Here is a 6,000-nt window from a genome sequence, read left to right on the forward strand (position 1 = left end):
ACAAGTGTTGCAGTCTGACCAAGTGAGCCAAGCCTCGCCTTTATTCAGTCATCTGCCATATTATAATCAAAGAAATGTACACCTAATATAAGACAGGCATAATGCCCTGTCGAGGCATATGGGCACCGTACCTATGCTTGCTCATATTTGTGCATGTGACCCGCCCACATGTTTTGTGATGCATTATGATGCACTTGCTAAAGATCACCATGGTTACTGAGTGGAATCTGACATTTAAGTTGACATGAGGTCAGAGACGTAAACTATAGTCCCCAAAGTACAGGCATGAGCCATGAAAATGAATATAACCTAAAAATAACCAAGAGAACCTTTTAGTCTCAAGAAACCCTCCACACATTGTCAAGGTGAGATGAGATGAGCTGCAGCTGCAGAAGCTGAAGGGGGATCATAATTATTCTACTATGACGTAATTCAGTCATGAGTATACATAATTAAGTTCTATACCTCTGATTTCACACAGAATGTATCATTTTAAATCACAAAAACATGGCAATAGCATTTAGGAGATGAACTTACTATTTTGGAAAATCAGAGGTATATAATTGAAATTATTTTTGCCCTAATTCCTTTTAAGTGAAACCTGACACCACTGGTTCAGTTTTAAACCCAATTTAGAGTTATTTTAATTTTGTATTATACCTCTGATTTTCCAACACAGCTTGTTTATCTCCTAACTGCTATTCAACAGTGGTTCCTTATTAAGTGCCTGCTTCCATGCAGCAAAGCTCAAAGCACTAACAGTAACACATCATTACCTCAGATAACCCAAGCTACCTGTTAGGTGCTAGAGGGTTAACAGCTATCCCACCAGGTACCCATTCATTGCTTAGGGAACAGAGTCAATTCATGAAAGATGAAGGTGATACCACACCTGTCATGTGCGCTTTGTTGTGGGTAGGACTGATACCAGAGATACTATTGGGAGTGAAGCTCGCAGACATGGACACCCATCGAAGGACATTCTGTGAGAACATCACTTTACTTCAGTTGCTTTGTGGTCTGGGCTCTATGAGGACCACACACCACCATGAGAAAGGAATGGGTGATTGCTGAATTACAAATATGCCTGTGTGTCTGTAGGGGCAACCAGTGAAGTGAGCTGGCCTTGTGTAGCCTGTATCTCTACATCACTCTCACAATTAGATGCATCGTCATTATTTCTGACATTTCGGATTGACCACATTTTGCTGGCACTGATGATGACGAAGTGGGGCTACTGAAGACACTGAATACAAATGACAAACTAGCACAGACTTTCAAATTCCGTCTTTTGCAAAATGTCATGGTTAACATAATACATAAAAAAAACCTGCATTTTATGATGATGTTGATGATATTAGGACTATGATAAATGCACCTGAACACATGCTGCACCTGCTAATGCTTCTGTTAATGCCATGAAACATTTGAGCAAGCATCGCTGCATGTTGCTGTTAGCAATATCTCAGCAACATCAGGGCACACGAGAGATGGGCTTCAAGCACTGTACACGTGGGGAATCAAACCTGGGATTTCAGTGTGAAGAGCGAACGCTTAAACCAATTAGGCAACCTGATCACCTCTAGATATGTTTGACGAGTTTGTCTTTTTCAACAGGTGATAACCAGCGTTATATCACACCAACATGACACTTACAATAACTATTTACCAAGGACACTCTACTTTCTAAATATTAAAACTTTAAAATATTCAATATGTACCTTCAAAAGAAGGTCTGAATTTTATATAAGGATTGGCCACATTTCAATTACAACCTTCATCAATGGCCACTTTCTATTGAGCTACTTCACATGAAGCTTGATTAATACTTTAATAATGATATTTTTCATTATTTTTTTTTTGAAAAAGCCAACAAAACCATTTTACTCATTCTGTTTATCTTATGGAAACAATCACCCAGGGGAGTGACAAGAGGTCCAGAAGCTTAGTTGCCAGAACAAACATACATTCTGTTCTGATATTGTACATATCAGTGATGGAAATAATGCTTCAAATAATTAGTGTAATAACAGGATGAAATATACTCATGGAAACAAATAAAGGAACACAGGAAAGTACAAGTGTTCCTATATTTCTTCCTCCAGGTTTCTTCACAAGGTATTGCACTGTTGGTGAAACAGTGGATACAAAGAAAACAACAAAAAATTTAAAATAATATTTACCATGATTCATTTAATGGACAAATAAACAAATAAATAAATAAATAAATAAATAAATAAATAAATAAATAAATAAATAAATAAATAAATAAATAAATAAATAAATCTGACAATTTCAATAAACAGAAACCTATTTTTGCAAACCATAAAACTGTTGATTTCCGACACTTTCAAACTCCCACAGTAACATGGGCGTGGCCATTTTTAAAGCATAGAAGAGAAAGAAATGTACTTTGACACTTTTTGTTCATTCATTCAGTTTCATATTTGAGTGGTACAACAACAAAAATGATTTGTTCAGTTGCCAAGAAAATCAGCCTGAATATTATCAGTTTATGAAGCTCCCAAACAGTTCAGCCAGAGCACAGGGCTGGTAAGAGGTAAAACTTCATCATTTATTCTCATGAGTGAATAATAAATTAATAATAAAGATGTTTTAGCCACAAATATGATGAATATCTTAATTTACCTATTAACTCAACCACTAGGTAGGTGCATTTGAGAATGTGACAGTCCGTGTTGAGAATAACCTATCCTGGGCAGTCAGGCATGCAGGTATTTCGAACCCTGATATACAGAATTAAATGTATTTCATACTACATCTTGGTCACTCACTCTTTTATTTGTTTGAAGTAACAACAAAAAACCAGGAAGGTGGGGGGACCGGCCAGATGTATATTTAGGTGGTGTAATATCCAGGTAGGGAAACTGTAGGTGTGGAAAGGACCAAGTGGGGATATGCTTGAGGGTACTGCTAAAAAACTGCATTTCTATCCCCGAAAAACATTTAGAAAATGGTAAAAAAAACTGCCTAAACATTCTCTTCCTGAGATACTTTCCATGTGTTCACAAACACACATTAACAAAGGTTAGCTATCACTGTCATAAAAACTGACAAGTTTAACACGACGTCTGATACCAGACACTCGAGGCCTCTGAGTAATAATGTCAGGTATTTGAATCTTAAGTTGAGTCAAGAGTTAAAATGAGCATTTTGCAACCTGAATCTTGTTGAGCCTTAGCCAATATCTCCCTGATTCTCACAGTTTGTTCCATCTCAGGTTACTGTAAAATATTTTCACTGAAGAAACACTCTCTCGCATCAGTTCAAAGTCAGCACAAGACTATTATTTTCAAGCTTGCTGAACTTCTGAAGCCAGCGAATGTCGAGTTTTTGTTTGTTGTTCAGTTTCAGGAACATTGGGTGATTATTAATATTCGATTGTATGTCAGTGTACATCATTCACGCTACTTGTTGCCATGGATACTTGAACATTTGATCTCAACAGCATTCAGTAAATCCATGACACTAATCATGTAAATACATAATGTAGAGAGCCTTTAGGCTTGACACTTGCAATACTAGTATTAGCAATTGATTTACAATTTCACTTCATTACAATGTTCAACTAACTGTGCACCTACCAGAAAAACAGTGATACAATAAATGAAATAGTTTTATTTCATGAACGAACTAAAATACTCATACCAAAAGCAATAATTTAACTCCTTTGAAAAATAGATGCAGTACATTTTCCAATTCCCAAAATACTAGGGCCACGGGAATCAAGATTTGTATAGTCCTGCTCAGATTCTGGTGTTTGGAAGATCAGGGATTCATATCAGGTGCGCATACAGGTTTTTGAGAGGAGAGGATGCACAGGTAAGTTCCATTTAATAAACTTTCAGGTCAATTAAGGGGTGCGCCACACCACAATCCCACCCACAATATTCTGCTTGTTTAAAAAACTGGCATAATGAATAACATACAGTTGTACTTTATTCCGAATAAAATATGATTCTACAATCTTCTAATTGTGTCATGATCTTGTTTCACCTGTGCCATTATGAACATATTTTCATCATAACCAGATCATAGCAACTTTCATGCAAGGAACTGCTAGTTTAATATTATCTCAAGGGAATAGTTTAAAAGAAACACAGGCATATAACTAATTTCAACAACAGAAGTGCATCATGTGATATTTAGGTTAATAAATCAGAAGGATGACAATTCCTTTTCGTTTTAATCACGGTCATATAACTCTAAATATAAGTGTTCTACAAGTCATGATAAGACATTCTCAACGTAACAAAAAAGATATTTTTATAAATGACTAATACAATAAGATTTGTTTGACTTCAGACATGCTAGAGAGAAGGTTTGAACAGGGATTTCACTTTGTGCATGGTGCATTATCAGTGAATGACATTTCTCTGCCAAAGTGCACACCAAGTTCTATGGCAGCATAACTGAAATTTCATTGAAGAGTGGAAAATCTGATTTCACACTTTCAGCCAAGAGACTAATGCTGGTTTTATTGATTACCCAATGATAATTGTGCATCAAGACATACAAGATGATTTGCTTTAGCCAGATTAATTATCAATGACAGTTACAGAAAAAAAATCACTGGATGGCATCTGTGCCAGACTCACAAAACATCAATCAGTGGGTATTATTCAAATGTGAAAATGCAGAATTAAATATTTGGAAAGAGTTCCTTCCGTTTCCCCCATATTCTTTCCTCTGCAGATTAACAATAAGCAGTTCTACCCTCTATATTACACTTAATACTAGTCTCCTAGTAGTTGTTGTTTTAGGTATTGTTAATAATTCTAGGATAAATCAATGAATAAATAATATTTGAACTGAGGGAAGGGGACGAACTCTCAACCATCATAATAATCTTGCGAACTGAATATGTCTGTGACAATATATAATGAGCAATTTGTCTAATAGTCGACGAACATGTTGAAATGTTGAATGAGCATCTAATGAAAGTTATGCCAAGTTCACTTTGATGAATACAGGATTGTTTTCATCTTGCAGATATAACAAGCGGTTTAAAAATCTAACAAACGACGATGCTCACACAATGATATATATATACATATATACAGAGTCACAGCGCACCATCGCAGGGGACGAATTCCTGAACGTTGACAGTGACAGTTCTCATTGTTTATGACATAAGGTTAGCAGGTGGTTCTAGTTGCACAGAGAAGCAACTTCTTCTTGTTTTTCAATTACGGAATTATTCGGAAACAACATTATAGAACAAACAGAAAAAAACACAAACTTACTGTGAAATAAATCCAACAGGCGTCAGTGAGCGGTGCAGTTCTGACTTATCCTCAGTATGCACAGCGCAGTCAATCTATCACTCGACTGCCTCAGCTCAGTTTCAGTGACCGTCGAAACTTTCTACACGGCTGTTGCGTTCTCCACCTATGTTTGGCATAAAGTTTTAACTTGAGATCTTGATAATCTTCCCGACTGTTGGACTTGGTTTATGTCGATGCAAGTCTCTGCAAATTACTATTAAGACTGGAAATGTTGTATTTATGTTTGATATATTTTATTTATAGGCATAGCATACTAAAGGGAGGCTAAGGGAATGGCCAGTTGTTTTGTTGACCAAGGGAGTACACCATGCTGGTGTTTAGTTGTCGCCCGCTAAAACAGATTTCTTGTCGCTACAGAATTTCTGTCACATGTTTGACAAATTATTGCCAGTAACTATGGCAAAGCGTTTCCTTTTTCTGTGACGGACGATGTGTCTGCACCATTCAGACAAGCTTTGTGAACTTTGAAATGCATCATCAGCTTTTTTGTTGTTGAAATGTAGTAGTGATAATACCTTTGAAAATAAATGCAGCTGATTTTACGTTTTGTTTTTCTTCATATTATCCGTGAACCTCAAACAAATTGTTTTTGACATGTTCCAGCCTCACGATCCCCATTTTATTTTACTCTTTATCTTGGCACAAAAAACCCGCACAATCTGCAAGGAATGCATCACAAACTTCAAGAAAC

At 36.4% G+C, this 6,000-nt stretch overlaps 1 protein-coding gene across 1 annotated transcript in view; it reads right to left on the reverse strand.

Moving 5' to 3' along the window:
* Nucleotides 1-5,564, reverse strand: part of LOC137291682 (follistatin-related protein 1-like) — a 30,076-nt gene extending 24,512 nt beyond the window's left edge. Inside the window, exon 1 of the mRNA XM_067823113.1 lies at nucleotides 5,268-5,564. The gene's annotated coding sequence lies outside the window, so the exon portion shown is untranslated. The remainder of the gene's footprint in view (nucleotides 1-5,267) is intronic.
* Nucleotides 5,565-6,000: the final 436 nt, after the last annotated feature.

This window comes from Haliotis asinina, chromosome 1 (genome assembly GCF_037392515.1).
Source record: "Haliotis asinina isolate JCU_RB_2024 chromosome 1, JCU_Hal_asi_v2, whole genome shotgun sequence".
Classification (NCBI taxonomy): domain Eukaryota; kingdom Metazoa; phylum Mollusca; class Gastropoda; order Lepetellida; family Haliotidae; genus Haliotis; species Haliotis asinina.